We start from the raw sequence: 20863 nt of genomic DNA on the forward strand, positions 1-20863 counted from the left end.
ATGGAGCTTCTTGATTTCAATGGTGGTGCGTGTTTTGGATAGAAAACAGGTATACCCAATTTATGTGGAAATCAGAGGAAACCTTTGGAATGAACTTGGGGTGTAAACTGAAAGAGAAGGTCAATGTAGAGAGGGTCTGCCATAAAGGCCTCAAGCTCACCTACTCTCTAGGCAAAGATGATCGCAGTCAAGAAGGTTATGTTCACAGACAGATGAAGAAGAGAGCAGGAAGCTAACTATTTGAATGGGGATTTCAGGAACTCTGGCAAAAGTAGGCTGAGAACCCAAGTAGGCGTCAGTACTAGGGGAAAGGTTCTGGTATGGCCTTTCAGAAATCTTATGGTTGCAGGGTGGGTGAAGACCAAACAGTTTTTTGCTGGGGAATGGAAGGCATTGATTGATACTAGGTACACATGCAGTGAGCTGAGAGATAGGGTGGACTTTTTTAGAGAGAGGAGATAGTCCAAGATGGTAGGGATCTCCAAGTCCCCTGGAGGTAGGTGACACTATTGGTATCAGACAGAAAAATCTCTTCCATTTTGCAGCATAGCGTTTTCTCATAGAGATTTTTCTATTGTTACTGAGGGTGAGCATTCCTCCTCTGAACATGATCTTTCTAAGTTTATTATCCATCCAACTTCCAGGCTGTCATGTGGAGAGATGCTGGGTTGGGATGGTTGATCTTGCCTTTGCCCTTTGCCTTTGACCTTAGTCAGCAGGTTCAGGAACAGCTGGATTCGTATGCACAGACGTGCTCACATCTGAAGGATGCTAATGAACCAAAACGGCCTTGGCCAGCAGGGCACCACTAGAATTACTGACACTCTGTCCTGCTTGATATTCTTCAGGAACGGAGATAAGAGGGATGTATGGGAAAGCATATGTCAGTGGCTCTGGCCACTGAACTAGGAACGTATTGGAATTGTGACCCTGAGTTGCTCATGAATAGTCAGCTGGGCATTTCTTGTTGACTTCATACATGAATAGGTCACATGATGGGAAACTCCACTGTTCTGTACCACTGAGTCTTGTGGCTCCCACTTGTGGTCCCTTGGAAGTGCCTGCTGAGGCTGTCTGACAAGATCTTCATTACGCCTGGGAGGTGCACTGCTGAGACAGTCATCTGGTGATAGATATACCAAATCCATAGCTTGATTGTTTCTGTGCAAAGAGGAGGGGGACCTTGCGCCCCCATGTTTATGTAATATACTGTCCAACACGTCATTGTCCAACATGACCTGAATGTGCTGGATATGGATGAAGGGCGGGAATCTTTTGCAAGCTTCGTGAACTGCCTGCAGTTCAAGGAAACTGATGGATAGCTTGGACTCTTGTTGGAACCATGAACGGTCCAAGTGTGCTCTCCAGTGCAGGAGGTAAGCATCTGTAATCAGCTTCTTTGTGGGCAGGCGGGGGAATGAAGGGAACCACCACCACCACACAGCTTCTTTGTTCTCCCACCGGGACACTGTGGGGGATGGAGACTCTTTTGTCCGGGTTGTCTCTGCTCGGAGCACAGATGTCCATAACCATGTCTGGAGGCACCAGAGATGGAGCCTTGCAAGGGGCATCACGTAGGTGTAGGAGGCCATGTGGCCTAGAAGGATCAGGCAGGATCAAACTATCATCTGAGGGCTCAGTCGAAGCGGAATGATGAGGTCCCTCATTGTGTGGAATTTGTCCTTGAGCAAACATGCTCTGGCAGAAAGAGTTCAGAGCTGAGCCAAGGATTAGCGTCTCTGGGTCAGAGTAAAGACCCATGTCATAGAGGACAACGTACCTGAGTCTATGGAGTGGGGAATGAGAGTGGCTGCTGCCTCCTGGTAGAGCAGACAGTGCTGATGTAGGCCGGGTGGTGAATGTCAGTATCACCAAGTCCTTCTTCCTACGGTGGTGCAGTACCTTTGGTGCAGCCAGTGATCGCTCCCTCCTCTCTTTTGCTGGTGACAGGGTCAGTCCCAACCCTTGCACAGCCAGCTGTTTCAGGGCGCTCATGGCCCTCTGTACCAGCAGTTTGGACCCTGTTCCCAGTGAATTCCTGACACACCCATACTGAGGTGCAGAGTCCCATTCAATTTGGAGCATGTAGGGAAGGAAATCCTATTCTTAGAGGCTGTGGGAGGGGAAATCTGCCAACACAGAGGGATTTTTGATAACCCAGGGTCAGCATAGGGCTTCACTGACTTCTTCATTAGGTGTCTTCACAGCTGAAACTCACCAGATTGCCAAATTCAAGATGGAACAAATGGCAAATATTGCATTTGGAGGGAAAGTGAGATTCTCCAAGGCAATATGTGAATATCACTCACTTGGAAGACCTGGGGATTGGCCATGCAAGATTTGAAGCTGGGGATCTTAGCCAAAGGTTTGCAGGGAGGGTGGGTCTAACAGAGATGGAAGGCCCCGCAAACCGTGGACCATGATCTAGCTACTAAATACTAACAACTATCTAAAGTGAACTATTTAGAGGAAAGGCTAGAATTGAAGCCGGAATGTTAGCGAAGTTGCAGACACAAGGACTTCCATCTCTTACCACAAGCAATAGAAAGGAACTGGACAGGTGGTCTGTCCGAGCCGCCCCTTACATGCTCAGTTTGGAGCATGAGGCAGCTCAGGGCAGAGGCGCGGGCCAATGAATACTGATAGTAAAAATTTTCCAGTCTCAGATACATGAAGCACATGTGTACTCACAGGGGAATATCCACAGGGACCATCACTCGAAAAATTATTTGCTACCTGAACACAGCTGCAGACAAGATGTGCTTATTTGCATATATGACCTGATTGATTGGTTAACCTTATTCCACACCTCAGATTTATTTACCCTTGAAGAGGTAAAGAACTTATTGTCTCATCACACAAGTTGGGATTTTTGTATAAGTAACAATACACAGTAACCTCGGTAAGACCACAAACTAGAACCATGACGGGATAAGGACTCTCAGATGGTGACAGGGAAAGGTGGCAAAATTAAAGTAAAATTGCCATAACCTAAGAGGCCAGTATGACCCATCGGGCGTGAAGGGGAAGCTCTGCTTCCTTTCTCTACCATCACCACTACAGCTTCTCTCTGCTCTCTTCCCCTCCCGATCTACACTGTGCCTTGCTCCAGAGAACTACACGATGGTGATGAGGACCAGGGGCCTTTATCCAGAAGTTCACATCATTCAGCCAGCTCTACAGCATATTTAAGCAGCACTTCCCTGGGACACAGGTGGTGCAGGAAGGAAAGCACCCCCACATTCCAGTATCCAGCCCCTACCCACCCAATCTTCCACTAGCATCTTCACACAGAACTTTCCAGAACTAGCCCCGCTCCAAATTGAACACATGCACCTCATCCATCAGCACAGCACCTAGAGCAGTGGTTCCCAACTCGTGGCCTGCGGGATCCTTCTGAGTGGCATAGGGCTCCTCTCCCACTGGCTACAGACAGGAGCCACTACCTAAGTACCCAGGCAAAGCGTGTTGCAGGTGCTGGCTCCTTGTTGCAGCCAAGGAGACAGATCAGCGCTCCCCTCCCCTTGGTTGTAACAGGGAGCACGGCAAAGTGCTTCACGTGGGTCCCTAGGTGTTGGGATTCCTGCTGGAGCCAGAGGGAGGGAAGCACTGATCTCCTGTCCCCCTGGCTGCAGAAGGGACCCAGGTGGTGCGCACGGTTTCCCTGCTGCAGCTAGGGGAACAGGAGATCCTCCTCGCTGAACTCCTTCCCTCTGGCTGCAGTGAGGTGGGGAGGGGAGGGGAGCTGCTGGCAGAGACTAGTGTCCCTTCAGGGTTGTAAAAATTATATTTGTGGCCCTCGAACCTAAAAGGTTGGGAACCAGTGACCTAGACCACGCACAATTTCCTTCCATGACCCCAAAGAATTGCAGGATTGAGGTCATGAGGAGAAACCTCAAATGGAGGTCTGCAATGGTGAAAGTCTAAAATTCTGAACTAGCGATAAGTGAACAGAATTAAAGGAGATTTTGCATATTTATCAGATGTTGAAGGTTCTTGAAGAATAATGAATGGAAAATACCAAGCCTACAATTTAGTAATTATTCTAACTATCACTAGGAAATAAAAACATGAAATTATGTAATGTACCTTTTTGGAAAGAACTGCGTATGTTGCAACGACGGCTATTTTCTGTCTTTTTTAATATACACATATAAATAAATAAAATGAAGAAAGGATTTTTTAACCCCCTACTCCAAAATGGCTGAACCATTTTTGCTTCAATTTTCCAGAAATGTCAGCTCTTGGGCACAGACCAAGCACAGAATGTCTTACAACCTGAAAGGAGAATGTTTTGGAAGGTTTTTTTTGTGATTGAAAACAGAGCATTAGGATGGAAAGTTATACATGGCCTTGTGTACTGTGAGATTACAAGACACTGCAAAATAGTTATATGATTTGCACCTTTGTAAAGTTGCTACTTAAGTGTCCAGCCAGAAGATTTGGTGGAAAAGCGGACCAGGCAGATGCTGAGAAGGCCAATGAATATGCAGGCAGCAGAGAGGAAATGTTGAAGAAGTGCTTATTCTGCTGAGCCCCTGTGCTGCATTTAAAGGAGTTTTGCAGAACAGGCATGTTCTTCAGCTGCACAGGAGCTCAGCTAAAGTGGAGATAGGACAGGTTAGTATGGAGGGGAGAAGTGGTTTTAGGAACTCCCCAGCTAGGAATGTGTCTGCACTGCAGAAGTAGGGGAAAGGTTCTGAGCAGTGCTGGGCCTAGCTGTGAAGGAAGGGGACGATTTACAGAGCGCAGTTATAGCGGCGTTCTTTGCCATGCTGAGTCTGATTCTTGCCTCATAATTCTGTGGGCCTTTCCTATTGTGGATTCACGTGCCACACACCAGAAGGGGTCTTACATTTACTTACTATAGCAGCCACAAATCCATAGATGGGAGGCATATGGGAAACGAGATTAACTGAAAGCTGTACTGTAGCTATAACCCAAAAGAAGGTGCCCATTAGGTGGCTAGTAAGGCATTAAGCCTTTGGCCTTATGTCTTCAACTGCCTGAGAAGTACCTCAATAGCTTAACAACACTGTCCATGGCTTGATTTACAGCCACTGGAATAGGGCATGTTAATTTTAAAATTCGTAATGAGAAAGATAATTTGGGGTGAGGATATCCACTACAAAAATTAGCTTGTAGCAAGGAAACAGTATGGATAAGGTTATAAACGTCTTCTCGCTGATGACTATATTTATTGTTAAATTTAACATTATTTAGCTCATTTCTTTTGAAATTTCTTGGTGGATCTGAGATAAGGAGGATAGGCTAGTAGATAGGGTTCTGGACTGGGACTCAGAAGAACTGGGTTCAATTCCTCACACTGCTGCAGACTTACAGTGCAACCTTGAGCAAGTTGCTCTGTGCCTCAGCTCCCCACCTGAGTGCAATGGTGATAACAGCACTGCCCCCCCTGAGGGAAGGTGGTGCTCAGATATTACAGAGATGAGGTAGATACTACATACATAGGTACTATGCATGTAGGTATGGAATTATGTAGGTAGATCTGGACCCTTTCTTCCCTCCACACCCCCTCCCCCCAAAGTTCCCAGCTGCCCTTTATGCCAGAGTTTGTAGTCCCAGTGGCCACTCTTCTACTGTAGAATCTGAAGTGGGGATAACAGCACCCAGTTTAGTTTGCACACTAGAAAGTGCTTTTAAAGGGGCCAGAATGCCACATGCTGCTGCATGAAAGGCTGTTGGGCTCTTAGGGAGGGGAAATTTAAAAACAGCTCCTTAAGTCCAACACTTTCATCTGGCTCCTCTTCCCCAGCCAATTATCCCTTTGGAACACCAGCATATGGAGACTGGGTAGCTGTGTGTGTAATGATGCTCTGGGAGTTGGGTGTCATGTTGCATCATTGCTGGGATACCCAAAACAGCAGCTTTGTTACAGAGGGGAAGGTGTTTCATGGCATCCATGCACGGGGGTGGAGTTAAAGTTGTGCTGGGTGGGAAGTGTTAACAATGTTCTTTTTGGATGTGATGAGAGACTTTAACAAAGCACTTCCTGGTTTTCCAGCACTTGAGTTGAGGGTTGTGAAGTCTCACCACGTGGAAGGGTACAGAGAGCAGAAGGCACTACTGAGCTGCAACCACCTCGATTCCAATTTAGTCTACATGACTTTCCTTTGGTTTTTTCAAGCATGTGAATGAGGCGGGCTGCTCCTGGTATGGGCTTAGAGCTGCTAGAGAGGCCTGAGCAAGGAATGGGGGAAGTCAGGAGGCCTTTCTATCATTGAAGTCATTCCCCTGCCCTTCCACTTGGTTGCTGGCCCCAGTGTAACCCCTGAACAGTCCAACCTTCCCTTCGGTCCAGCAGAGGACATTAATCCCCAACCCCGGGGCCAGAGAGATACTGGGATTGCGCGACTCCCCACCAAGGGCATTAGAAAGCTGCTCACCCCAAGTCAGCCCAAACAGAATCCTGAGCCCAAAACAGACTCAGCAGGCTTCCAACGAGCCAAAACAGGCTGCCAAGGCTTGTGACGTTGTCCTATGAGCTTCCTAAAGAGAGGAGGCAAAGTGGGCCCCCAAATAAGCCTAAGGCTTGAAGGAGGAGGGTGGCCCCAACACTTCTCACGAGGGTCAATGAGCCTTCTCAAGCTTGCCCCGGTGCTCTCCACATAGGCCTCAGAAAAGCAGCTAGACTCGCCTGCTTCCCCGATGAAGGGTATGAAGCTTTAGGAGAAAAGATGTCTGTGTTAAAGACTTGCCACTCCTGCCATTTCAAGCAAGGTGTGGTAGCTCACATTACACAGACATGAGACCCCCCCCAACACATCCCCCAGCAAAACCAGAGAGGTCAGACTTGACGCTCCAGATATTTCTAAGGTAAGAAAACAAACACACAATCCAAGCCTCCTTTTTACATCATAAAAAGGGGGGGAGGGAGGCGACACAGGACTTCCTAACCTTGGAATGGGATTTTTAGCCAGGAGAGTTACATCTAATTGATCTGTTAGAGTTGCTCCTTTTAAATTGCAAGGGCTAGAGATGCTCTAGCACAGTGGTTCCCAAAGTGTGGGTAATGACCCCAAATGGGGTCGCACTATCAGCAGATGGGGTTGTGGCGATCCCTTCTTTGCAGATGACAGCATGTTGCTGCAGAGCATGACCTTGAATGTACAATGCATGTGAGGTCATGATGCATACAGGACACCATTTTGCCTTACTAATTGGAGTTCCCTGCACCGCACAACCTTGTACGCATCTTACGTATGAGATCACACTGTGCAGAGGACACCATTTTGTAGAGCAAAATGGCATCCCCCATATGCTGTGACCTCACATGTAGGATGCATGCAAAGTTTTAGTGTGTGGAGAATGTCATATTGCTCTTCAAAATGGAATTCTCCATGCCTGTCTGCGGTCCCGGCAGGAAAGACTTCATTAAAATGGGGTCATGCCAGCTGAAAGTTTGGGAACCCCTGGTTTAGCAGCTCTGTCTCATTTTCTAAAGATCGTTATAAGGCACAGTTTAAAAAGTCCTCAAATTGTCAGGTGTCACTGACAAGAAGAAACAGCAGCTTCCTGCCATGACCTTCCTGGCATGGATGCATCACTAAGGCTACATCTTCACTGAAAAGTTAACTTTATCTACGCTTGAGTTAACTCCTCTCAAATTAGCCTAGCTCAAGTTTCAGCAGCCACAATACAAAATAATACTTGAGCTCCACAGGGCGGTTGGATTAGAAGCACAAATTGGGCTAGCTGTTGATGAGCTAATTCAAGCTATAGCTTGTTCCCCAGACAGGCCAACGAATTCGAGTTAAAAGCCTCCCCACACTCGAGTTAAGGGTTTGCATGTATGGACAAGACTTGAGTTAGGGATAACGCTCAGTTAACTCTGAAGTCAAGATGAGCCTTAAGTAATCATATTAACTGATAGCTAACATGACAAAGCTTTAGATAGTAGTCCCTTTCTATAGCTCTCTCATGCAACTGCACCTAGAATACGGCTATGGGACTCCTGGGTGCAAGTCTTCATCCATCCAGTTACAGTGGTCTTTGAAACTTGGCAAGTCGCCCTCCAGCCTTTAGAACAGGAAAAAAAGCATGTTCTGATTTGAGGAAATCGTTAGTATGGACTTATTCTTAGATGATCCAACATTCCCTCACCATCTTCATCTTATGTTTCTAGCTAAGCACTATATCAGAGCTCTGTAAACATCACACAAGGGCCACTTCTTTCCGAAGGGAGAATTTAGAACAGAAACGAGGTAGACAATTGTATTGATAAACAGAGAAGGACAACAGGACCCATAGGAGAAAGTCAGGAAGTGATAATAACCACTTCATCTTGGGGCTTGTTTAGACGTGGAAATTTACTGAAATACCTATTTGTGCATAAGAGTGTCTCTACATGGGCTTATACCAAAATAACTATTTTGATAAATTTTCAACTATAGACTGAAAAACTAGTGGGAAATTTGAAGCATATAGTGGTTGTCAGTTTTTTACTCTTCTAACCAAAGAAATTGCTACCAAAGAGAGAAATCTGAGGGCAAGGAGCTATCAGACAACAGTGGTGAAGGGTGAAAAGGACACTCAAAGCCAAGTTCAGAGTCCAAGGGATCAATTAGAGTACATTACCAATCAGTGACACAAAACAAATATGCTGCATGAAGGAAACAAGCAAAGAGTGATACCCAACAGTTTGTCTTTTAATCTTCCCTCTGATGGAAACTAGGGCAGAACCTATTCCGACAGTGGCAAAAATTAAACTGATATGTGAGCTTTGCTGTGCATTACCTTCCCCCTCAACAGTTGATTGAGGCTAACATTTTTAAATCTATTTTGCAAGAGTACAGATGAATTACAATTCCTCTTTACAGTGAGATTCTATTTAAAAAGCACTTTTGCTGCTTGAATATTAGCAAACTTTAAAGGGTAAATTTACCATTTCTAAGGGCAAATTAACAAAATTATGCACTTAAGATGATAAAACATGCAAGACAGCAGGATTTTTTCCCCTGCAGTGTTCAAAACAGTAGACATTATGTAATCACACTTGATCTATAATGAAAAGCAAGTTCACTTCTAGCTACCACTAGTTGAGAAGTCAAATCTTAGTACACTGGAGCTTTTGGTAGGTCATTCCAGACCCCTCAAACTCTTGTGTAATCATGTTTTGCATTCAAAAACAGTTTGTCAAGTTTTCATTCCTTATCTACAGATTGATAGACTTTGCAGAATCTAACAGATCTTGCACTCCATTCTATCATCATCTAATACATCTTGTAACTGAAGATACAAGCAAACTAAATTCACATTAATAGTTCTTATCTTCCCTTGCTCTCCACAGACCACAGCACTCACACATTATCTATTTAAGCTGCAGATATTACATCCAGGACATGAAAGGTGGTATAATTCAAGTGGTTCTAGGCAAAGAACATCCCTATATGGCTCTAAATTACAGGCATAGCATTTGTCATGGGGCCAACTATGATACAAGTTTTATGTTCCAGGACAAGAGGTGCCCTGACTTCTTTGCAAAAAAAAATTTTTTTTTAAATCCCAATACACATACAAGCACTTAGTATATCAGCCAATTCTTATTTCATCTACAGCCTTCCTGTTAAAGAAATTATTTAAGGTCTTAAACCTTACAGGTTCATAGTTTAACATGGGGGGGGGGGGGATCATCACCTTCAGCTACTAAAACTTACAGACAGTTCCTGCTGTCCCCTTCTCCTCCACTGAAAGATTAAAAATACTTGCCCCTCCATTTCAGCTAAAAAATTTCTATACATATATTTTTAAGATCAAGCTTCCCACTACTGTTCCAGTTCCATCCATACAACACATTAAGCATGGGGTATTTTGTTCTGTCAGTGAAATAAATTCAGAACGTTTGCAGAAAAGATTCACTGAAAACACAAAGAGCAGTTATGTTTAAGTAGTTATTTAAAGAAAATCAATGCACCATATGAAGAAACCAAAGAAACAGGCTAGGAAAGCAAATGCAAGCAGCTACAAGTCCTTGTTGCTCATTCGGTTTTAAATTAAAAACTGTTGCAGGAAGAACTGAGATTTTGTCCTGCAGCAAATGCATAGAAACTTTCTAATCAATCAAACCTTTTTATTGTTTGACACTACAGACTTTAGTTCCAAACAATAAGTGTTTAAGGATACCAAAAATAGATTTTGTAAGAAAAAAACCACACAAATCTCAAAAACTCACCTAATATTTACAGTCAGTTTCAAAGAGAAAGAAAAACTAAATTAATTCTTCAAGTGATTGCCCTCCTGATCGTAAATACAGTCTTGAAGTCTAAAATAAAGATCTTATCACATTTGGCACAGCCACAACTGAACATACAAACTTATATTGGGTAAACTGTTCTATAACTTACACAGCAGCTCCTGGATAAAATTAACTCCAACACAGGAAAGCAGCCAAGACAACACTGACAAGCATCAACATGTGTCCAGGGATTTATTCACTAAGTGAAAATCTGCCTCCTCTTAACAAGTTATTTTGCCGGGGGCGGGCACTGATAAAACACAACATAGCGTCATGATTATATTAACTGTACAAACCAATCCAATAAAGCTCATCTTAAAAGAAAACGTTCTCTTCCACCCCACCCTTTCAAAGCACTTCACAGATGGGGGGAAATCTCATTTTCACAACAAGCCACTGCTTGGATTTTTAGCATGATCAAGTAGTTTTGAAAAGTTATAAGTCTGCTACAAAAGCAGGACCAAGTGGCTATTTATTTCAAATTATGAAAACTGCCTTAAGAGTGCTACAGAGAGGTTTGCTGGTGTGTAACTTTACTCATGTGTGTAGTAATTCCATTGGCTTCTATGGGATTACTCAGAGTGAATAAAATTAAGCACACACATGAATTTTTACAGGACTGAGGCCCAAGGAGGTAAAACTTTGTTATAAAATTTCACATTAAAATACTCAATCAAAATTCCTTGATCAAAATTCCTACAAATGAAAAACATTCTTATTAATATACAATAGCAAAGATTTAATTTTCCTCCCCAAAAACACACCTGGCTTAACTTTATAAAAGATATTTGCATTACTATTTTACATTTAGCAGACAGTTGAAATAAACTGCTTTCTTTCCATCAAAAATATTTACAGTAAAATTTCAATCAAAAGATTTCAGTAATTTGAGAGTTTTCAGGTTTACCAAATTATGTTCTAAATTGAACATTTTGATCAAAACGTTTAGAACTGGATGCATAGTTATGCTCCTAGTCCTAGTCCATATTTAGGTGCCTAAAAAAGTGGCCTGATTTATAAAAGTGCTGAAGGCAAAGGGATTTGCTGGGTGCTTAAGACTTCAGGAAAATCAGGCCATTGATTTAGGTGCCTAACTATGCAGACAGTTCTGAAAATCTCACCCTTAAAACGTCTGAATAAAGTATCTTTCCTAGCACTGAGTGATTAGAGATTTCTAAACGGGTTGTCTGGTCCTAGATTAAGTTGGAGGTCAGTCATCCATGTGTAATTTAGTGAATCTGAAAGATGACTGTTCTTTACAAGAAGTCTCACACACTAGCAAGTCTACATTGTCTTCCACATAAACAATTAGTAGGTCAAAACCTGGTTACAAAACAACAACACATAACTGCCTAAAATCAAAGATTAAAATTCAGTCCTCTCGTCCAGGCAACAATGCCTCATAGACAACATTATCTTAATTATATTCAAGATCCAAAACGCTATTCAGCTTGCATTAGATTCAATAATTTAGCTAAGAAGTCACATCTCTGCGTTTGGATGTAGAGTTTTTTCCCTTTTGACTCTGGAATAATTGATGACTGTGCTCACAAGTGCTTCAGACGTGAGAAAGCCTGAAAGTGCCTGGCGCTTTCCTGTTGGTTTTTCCATATCTATTAAGTGACATTGTTTTAATAATACAGATCAGGAATCAATCTTGTAGAGTCCTACACATCTGAGTAAGCCCTAATGAAGGGACTACTCATGGTTGAATGCACTATCACTGGCAATGTTTGTAGGAATGGGCCCCGGGTTTGATGGGGGAGGGAATGCAAAATGCCCACTTTTTGGAAGTCTTTAGCATGTAAAGACAGAGGTGGATTTAAAATATATTCTTTCTGTTTACCACTGCTGACCTTTTGACATCTGGCTTGGTAAAACTCCAGCTTATATCCATCTTGAAGTCTCATCTACCTCTTCTATTCCAGCTGTGAAGTGAGATGTCCAAGAGTGAAACTCCAAACCCAGCCCTAATTTCCCCAAACTTCCACTCATCTCTCAGTAAAAATGAAGGAATGCACCCAGATACAGAGAGCTAGGTCACTTAAAAGACTTTCTTATATCTGGTTTAACAGATATATTTACTGCTGACCAAGAAATCAGGACTTCCAATCCCATGAAGTAACTCGGGCCCAAAAGCGCAGTTGTCTGGGGTTGTTTTAGTTGTCTGGGGTTGTTTCCACAGGCTAACCCTGTCACAGAGGTTATTTTATCCTTCATTTTAAACTGCATAGACAAAAATATCTAAACTTTTATATCAAAGAAAAGTAAACAATAAAAGAAAACATCTTTAAAGATTTTGTTCTGTTTAATCATGGATCTCAGTCCTGGGAAAACTCATAATCCCAGAAAGGTTTTCCATCACAGTCAAAATATGAGTATGTAATCTAGCACACCACTGAAGAAACAGGCAAAGCAAAGAATAAAAACAAAAAATTATGAGGAACAGATTTGAGCACGGAACAACAACCACCTAGTTCCCATTAAAACTCAAATATCTAGTCCATTGAAAGATAAAAGGTTTTGGTAGAGTCTTTATCAGATCCATCTATCAAAAATTCCTGTAACAACTCATTGTCCTAGACAAGATTCAACTGTGGCATCTGACTAAATTACAAGGTAATTTAGAATCAACAAAAATATATTTCCACCATCCAAAATAATCCAGAATTGTGAAAACGGTATGCAGCAATTTGTGCTCAATTCTGGGGAAATCAGTGTTAATAATGTGAAATACACTGGGCTATGCAGAAGAGAACTTTATCAAATTCAAGATACACACTTACTTCTTCATAGACTAATAAACAAAATTTAAATAAGAAACTGCTGATGGCACCCTCTCCTAATCTGCTAATCCTAGGATTCTAGTAATGTTTGGGTTTCTATAGGGATTTCTTTCCCCTACATTCATAAGGATTTTCTTTTCCTATACCCATAGTTGCTTCTCAACATATGAGAAGTAAAATCACACAAAGTCCCTCACTTTTAAAGCTCTCTATAACCAGTAAAGCTTGAATAGAGATCTTAAAAGAACATCAGTAACAACAGTGCCTCAAAGGAATGCCTACCTGAACAAGGTAAGTATCATAAAACAAGCAAAGCTGGGAGAAATACCAGGAGTGGGTAGAGCCATACACAGATACTGATAAATGTTCAGGTTTTCATGTTCTAATCTAATGGATGGTAGCTGATTTTTTTTTTAAATGTACAGTTTGTGTGTCAGCAGCTGAAGAATCCTAGAAAGGTTTTAATATTACACCAAGAGCAGTAACATCTCAGAATGGAAGGTCTATGTAGGTGTTTATATGGCCATTGTAGTCTGGAAGTGTCTCACATTATTTGAGAGCTACTAGTAGATCAGTATACCATATACAGGTATACAGTGCATTTTTTAAAATGGGTATATCTGATAAAAACCCTAAAAGCAGACACACAGAATCCAATTATACTGTAGTAGTTCAGTTGCATGGGAATTTTCATTGTTTCTTTACCTGGCAAAATAATACAGGTTTAGAATAAAGTTGTTGGCTAGGAAGGATACACAGTTCATTGCGGTGTCTAAAATGTCTGTTCCCTTATCATAAACTGTAAAACCATTTCCAACAACTAATAAATTAATGTAATTACATGTATTTACTTGAAAGTGAAATTATATGATTTATGAAATTATATTAAGAACTACACCTATCAACGACTAATCTTATAGTTTTTTTATATATAAAAATTCCAACCCCAAAAGCCAACCATTTAGTCATGATGAAAAAAATAACTAACATTTTATTAAGGGTAGAACACCATTACAATTACATCATTTTCTTCAGATTAGAAAGACCAGCACATTTGTTATGCACCTTCATCAGAAACACTATTCAATATAGAAAACTGTAGTAAACTTTTAAGATTTTAAATGTACATATCAGGCAAACTTTAAAGGCCCCCTTGCACGTAACGATTATAAACAATGACGTTTAATTACATGATCATAACACATTAGGCAATATCATGCATAGCCTGAAAATCACTCAAACTTCAGGCAGCACAGAACATGGCTAGCTGCTTATTTGGAGATGTTTCGTACAGGGGCCAAGATGTTAAAAATAAGAACCTACTGTTATGCTTCTAAATAAATGACCTGATTTTCAGAAGTTCTGAACACCCAACAGCTCCCCATTAACATCAAAGGGAGTTGCTGGGCATTCTGACTTTTGACAAACACTTTATTTATTCAAGACCCAAACGTTAGGTTATTTTTGCACAACTTGGCCAAAGTACTTAGCAGTACTTCACATCATACATGTGCTCCATGATCTCCAAGGGCTTCCCAATTCATTTTGAGGTGCAATTCAAAGTGATGGTTTCAACTTCTAAATTGCGCTGCTCAGCAAAGATCACTCAGCTCGGGAACACACCTTCAACCTTCAGCCATGCAAAGCCAAAGACCATTAGCCTATGTAGGACATGAACAAGCTTATCCTGTTTCCCCAGGAGCTTGAAGAGTAGCAGGGATTTGAGGGGAAGGGAAGTTGGGAAGTAAAAGTTCCTAGTCCTTTTAACATTTTGGGAGGATTGATAACCAGTTTAATTTTTTTTAAAAGTTTATTTGACATTGATATGCACCTAGGGTACCGGACAGGAACGTTTTATAAATTAAATATATCATGGGGCAAACAGAATGAGGGGACTGGACCTTCTTCCTCAATTTTAAATGCACATTTATAATATTTTGTATTACAAGTTGTTTTATTAAATGTAAGCAAAGCCCTGCTATGCCATGTTCTGTAGCTGATACATGCTGAAAATGTCTCTCTTTAAAAAAAAAAATCTGTGTCCAAAATAAAAAAGAAGCAGCTACCCGATCATCAAGAAAAATCTCAGTACAGTGAACTCATGGTTTTATGATAGTGAACTCAAAGGAAAGTCAGGATTGTATTAAAGACACAGATATGAGTTCTATTTTTTAAACTTCCAGAACAGAGAAACAAGAAGTGTTTAGTTCATTGATAAAGGGGAATAATAATAATAATAATAAAGTGCTGTTTGCGCAATGTCCTCTCTCAGATTCTGCAGTCCCTTCCTCCTATAAAGACTGGATCTACATTTCCCTCTTCTTTGCCCATGCTCTTCTCACAGGGCTTGGTCTCAGAAACATCCATTGCCTGCAATGAAAACTTGAGCCAACTTCTTAAATTTGTGACTCTTCTTCATCCCGACTCATCCAACAGACTTCCATTTCCAAGAAGCTCTTCATCATGAGACCTGTATCTCAAGAAGCAAAACAGGAAACATCACAGGGGTGAAAAAAAGAAGGATGAACAACAACTTTCCTCTGTGTCTTTAATAAAATCCTAACTTTGATACAAGGTCCTCTTAGGAAAAGGAATTTTATTTCAAGGCCAGAGAGCTCCAATAGTGCCAGCATTGGGGTCACCAATACAATCTCTTAATTTGCGCCTCTGTCCATGATAATATGGGGAATAGGAGGAAAGCTTATGCTATTCTTATGTGCCCGAGGACAGGATCTATTGCCAAAGCCTCTGGATCTAAGCTCCAGCAGCCAATTCAGCTAAAAGAAATAGCTGACCCATCCACTGCTGAATGAGATTTAAATTCTTTCTGTCCAGATTCCATCTGCAGAAGTCCCTGCAAGATCTAGAGTTCTACGCCACAACTACAGTGGAACACACATTACACATCCCCAAAATGCAAATCTTTCCCCACTGTGTTTTCTCTTTCTCAGCCTGTCTTCTAGGTGGAAAGAGTTCCAGGATACAGACATTCTGATATTTGTATCTTGTAAAACACTGGTGCAAAACAAATACATAGCTGCCACCCACGCACATGCTCCATTGACCTTAGAGTCTAACCATGAGGTTACAAAGGATTGTATTACTCTGGTGACGTCCACATCCCAAAGTAAGTGTCACAGGCTTCTGGTCTTTTTGCTAGTAGTTCCCCTAATCTACCGACATAACCCTCAGCTGGTTTACTCTCCCAAGTCCTGAGACAAAGGAGGCCCAAAGCCAAACTGCAGCACTTTCCAAATCCAATGAAAGGAAAGCATGGAGAGGAGTCATCCAGAGACAGGAGAAACCACAACCCAAAGTGCTCAGTTTCCCTAGCTGTCTCACATATGCACTGAATTGGAGGGGGTGACAGAACAGAACTCTGCAACATCCCCAATCACAAACCCCTTTAGGCAGCGAAGCAGTAACCCAAAACTGCTCTCTAATTCTTTCACAGAGACCACTAAAGCAATTCCATCTATCCCTAGTAGGGGAAAGGTCATCTTTAAACACACACCAGCACCAAAATCCCTTCCCAGTAGAACCACAACACATTCCACCTTATCAGCTGCCATCCCAAATACCTACAATTCCAACTCCCATGAGTCTAATGTCCTGAGATTAAATACAAGTCCCTTCTTCCCTCTTTAATCCATTTAATGATAGCATCTAGCCACACAGGGACACTTTGCCCCACAATGTATTGCAGTAGTGCCTAGAGCAATCCTGGGCTCCATAGTTATGCTATGTTCACCAAGAAAGCAGCTAGTCCTCAGGACCCTTTCTTTTGACAAAAGTTGTCATTTTTCATTTAAAAAAAAATACAGAAAACTGAGCCCACAGTATGCAGCAGTTTGCCTTGTAAAACCTTCAAAGGACCTCTCTCAATCCTTCTCATGGGAATTCTACCTAGATAGGACATCAAAGCAGATCACAAGATCTGCCATATCCAATCTGGCTTGTGGTCTATCTAGTCAATAATCCTGGCTCTGACTGTGACCGGTACCAGATGCTTCAGAGGAAGATGCAAGAAATTATGTAGTGGACAATGATGTAATTTGCCCAGAGGAGAAATTCCTTCCCAACCTCATCAGTTAGTATGAAGGTTTATATCCCTAATTTATTTTAATCCTATTTAATACAACTCTGGGTGTTCTCATTATCTATATAAATGTCTAATCCTCCTTGGAAACTCACTGAGCTTTTGACCTCAATAACATCACGTGGCATGGATATGAACTGTGTATCAGGTTTTTAATTCAGTTTCATTTTGTTCTTGTAGTGGGAGAATGGGTGCTGTTATTTACCTTCTTTATTCCATTCTTCATTCAAAGTCTCCCCATGCTGCTAATAATTTTCCATCACCCATCACTGAAGCCCTATATTTCAGCTGTATGTATTTGTGGATGGGGAGACCATGACAGAACACCATCTTCTAGGCGAGTGTGAGCCACTGGTCTATACATCAACAGCCCACTCAAACTTCTATACCGTTTATAGAAGGCTCTGGATATAGACACACTTCCCTTCTTTTCCAACATCTTTGACTGAGTAACAGATCATCCTAAATCACTATGCTCTGCTAAGGACTAGTAACCCAAACTGGGGTCAAATGACATATAATTCCTCCCACTCTCAACCCAGAAGAACCTGATGCCCAAATTTATGAGGTGAGAAGGTTGGCATTTATTCAACCAATTGCTTCTCCCTCTGATGCACTCATAAGCTCACCTTCCTGCTCCCCCCACTCTGTAAAGAAGAGGAGCTACCATGCTCGTCAGCAAGCTCTTCTGCTGTATCCTGTGCTTTCTAGCATACCCCTAACAGGTCTGGGGAGGCTGATTAACAGCAGCAGGGCTGTTTTCCTGGCCAAGCTTTTGGTGACTCTGAGCCCTGGTCTACACTTACCTGACGATTCGGCGGCAGTCAACAGGAGTTATGCAAGCTACGCAGAGTAGCTTGCGTAACTCCCATCGACTGCTGTGCTTCCCTTCTGCGCACGTCTTCACTGCACTGAGCTGATGGAAACCGCGTTCCCATCAATGCAGCACTACGCCACTTGAGGGGGTGGTTTTACTGCGTCGACTTCTGGATCGATTGAGCGGGTCTTCACTGACCACTCAATTGATCCAGATAGGGTACGTCTACACTGATGGCGGCAAAGTTGCCGCCATCAGTTCGACCTAAGAAACTATCCCTCTGCAGCACACAAGACCCTTCTGCTATGTTTGGATAGGTTCCACCTCTGCCATCTTGATACTCCTCTTCTCCTTAAGAAGGGACACATCTTAGATAGGACCATTGTTTTGTGGGCTGAGAGTTCCTGACCGCTGCGAACAATTTATTCTGCTAATTTAGCCCCTATTTCTGCTTGATTTTCTGCAACCAGAACGATTTTTATTAGTTTGTTCGTTACTGAAGATTAAACATTTTCATGTATAGATTTGCTCATGAAATGCCTGCTGTGGTTACTACTTGGAGTTCACTATTCCTACCATGCAATCAATCATCTGAGCCACAAAGCTGTTTCTGCTCCCCAAAGGTCTCTTCTGGCCTTGAACTCTATGAAACAAGCTTGTAAGCTCCTCCTCTCCCGAACAGTGCAACACCCCTTCATTCAACAGATGTTTAGTGAACTAAATATACCATTTGTAAGAACACCTGCCCAAAGCAAAGTTGGGAATGCTGAAGAAAACTCATATTTTTTAGTTAAGCAAGGGATTGTAAAAACGTCTGCAGTGTTCACGCAACAATATCCAGAGCATTCTGGGTATTCAATAAACAGTATATGAGGACAGTCCTCACTCTCAAAGGAATTGTGGTATGAGTTCCCCTTTGCTTGCCACAGCTCCCGTGTCCATTTACCACTATGCTGGACTTCCAGTACCCTCAAGCCTGGCTCATAGCAGGCTTCACGGAAGGCAAGGATACCCTTGCTTCATTCCCTACCAGCTCTCCAATGGCACAGTCCTGCTGTTATGGCTGGAAAATGCTCCATTGCCCTGATCCGTTGGAAAGAAACCTCCTCTGCCTCATCCATCTTTAGAACATCCTTTGGGTAGAGGAACAACTGCCCACAACTACCCTTTGCAACTACTCAAGAGCAACTCTGTTCATTCCCACTGTGGTTCACAAGCAAATAAAACCCCTCACAATCAAGGGTATCTGAAGCTGCTGATAAAGCTAAAAGGAAAAATCACAAACATTTTATTTTGCCCACTGTTAGACCATCAGCTAATGCAGCCAGGGCAATTTTTACTCTGTATCTATACCAACAAGCAAACTGACCAGAATCAAAGAAACTGAAGGACTCAAAAAAGAGTACCAGTTTCCTCAAATGTCTCAGTGACCTTTCTCCAAAATGGGAATTTAGACACTGGTTAATAGTCAGATTATCAGTATCAAGAGTTGGTTTCTAGAGAAATGACCTTAAAACACCTTCCTTAAAGGCTACTAGCCCTTTGTTCTCCTTCCTCTCCTGCAGGGAAGACCAACAAATTGCAAGGAATAATCAATAATGGTCCCAGCCCTTCCCCACTGCCCTTCACAAACTAAGAAGAACAAAGGTCCAATTCACAGGTTATAGCTTAGCACTGCTCCAGTACCCCATAACCTCATCAACAATAGCTGAAATTCAGGCAGGGAAGTTTAGTGTCTGGCCACTCAAGATACAGAACAGAAGTAGTGATGGAGATCTCTTCTGCAATCAGCAGTGGCAGAGATACTCTTAGGAGAATAAGAGCAACAGTGGTTCATCACTTTTAGGTCATTAATGGACTTAGAATGCTAAAGCTTTGGGATTTGGAGAAACAGTCAAGGTAAGGAAATCTGCTGCAACACATACTCAGGAGAGGTAGTTTTAGCTGCTACAGTTTTCAATAACTTGCATTAGAAATAGACAAAAAGTTGTCATTCTTACACTATACATTTACCTAAAGCCTGAAAAAAAATCCATCTTCCACTTACAGATCATGTAAATGTACCAATTAGAAGAGAGTTTTGAACATCAATTTTTCCAAGTCTTATCTGATTGATTAACTGGATTTACTTAACAATGGCTCAGCCATGCATCAACTTGCACAGCTCATCACCAAAAAGAGGGAAAATCCCTGTAATTTTTATTTAATGACTTTGCGGCTGTTTAATCTGATAAACATGGGTAAAGAGGGTAAGTAGACACAATCAAGAACCCCTCCCCTCAGCATCTCTTTCTCCCTCCAAAAAGAATCTAAGCCCTCCTCGTCTGCCAGCCCTGCCCTTTCTTCATCCTAAACACTATGGAAATGGATTTGGGAACCCTACACCAGTTCCCAATTGGTGTTCCTAACCTAAACTACAAAATATGCCCTTTGCATGCTTATGTTTTCTATCTGCTATCAGTAAATTTATTTACTAAGCTACTGCTTGATTATATAACTAGCATCTCAACAACTTCTGGTATTGCTCATCATGGCATACAGCAATATCTGAATATAGTAAAAGGGTAGTTCAAACTCACTTACTGTTCCATGTTGGTTAAAGTTCTTAACAGTTGCTCTATTCACGGAAAGACATCTGAGAAACATGCCATAAATAAAATGATCACATGGAACCCCCTTACACAGCCAGCGTACATCTTTCTACCCAGGAATTTAGACTTCACACCCCACACTGTCAGTCAAAAGCATATTACAGGCTATTCTTGCCAGATGAGACAGGCAATATTTTAGTAAGTATCCACGTATTGTTCAATTCTATCTAAAGATAACTTTCTGTTTTGCATCACAAAAAAGAAAAATGTCTCTAGGATAATAAATGTTGAGTGAGTGTTGTGTTTTAAAAACCA

The 20863-nt window shown here is 41.9% G+C and overlaps 1 protein-coding gene across 4 annotated transcripts in view; it reads right to left on the bottom strand.

Annotated features, from left to right (window-relative positions):
- Positions 1-20863, bottom strand: part of SLC20A2 (solute carrier family 20 member 2) — an 81500-nt gene that overhangs the window by 51965 nt on the left and 8672 nt on the right. Inside the window, exon 1 of one of the 4 annotated variants that reach the window (XM_067556931.1) lies at positions 10365-10524. The exons of the other annotated variants lie outside the window; for them this stretch is intronic. The gene's annotated coding sequence lies outside the window, so the exon portion shown is untranslated. Of the gene's footprint in view, positions 1-10364; positions 10525-20863 lie in introns of those variants that run through there. 4 annotated transcript variants of the gene reach the window in all.

This window comes from Emydura macquarii, unplaced genomic scaffold (genome assembly GCF_026122565.2).
Source record: "Emydura macquarii macquarii isolate MOO-44397 ecotype Brisbane River unplaced genomic scaffold, CSIRO-AGI_Emac_v2 contig_1790, whole genome shotgun sequence".
In the NCBI taxonomy this organism is placed as follows: domain Eukaryota; kingdom Metazoa; phylum Chordata; order Testudines; family Chelidae; genus Emydura; species Emydura macquarii.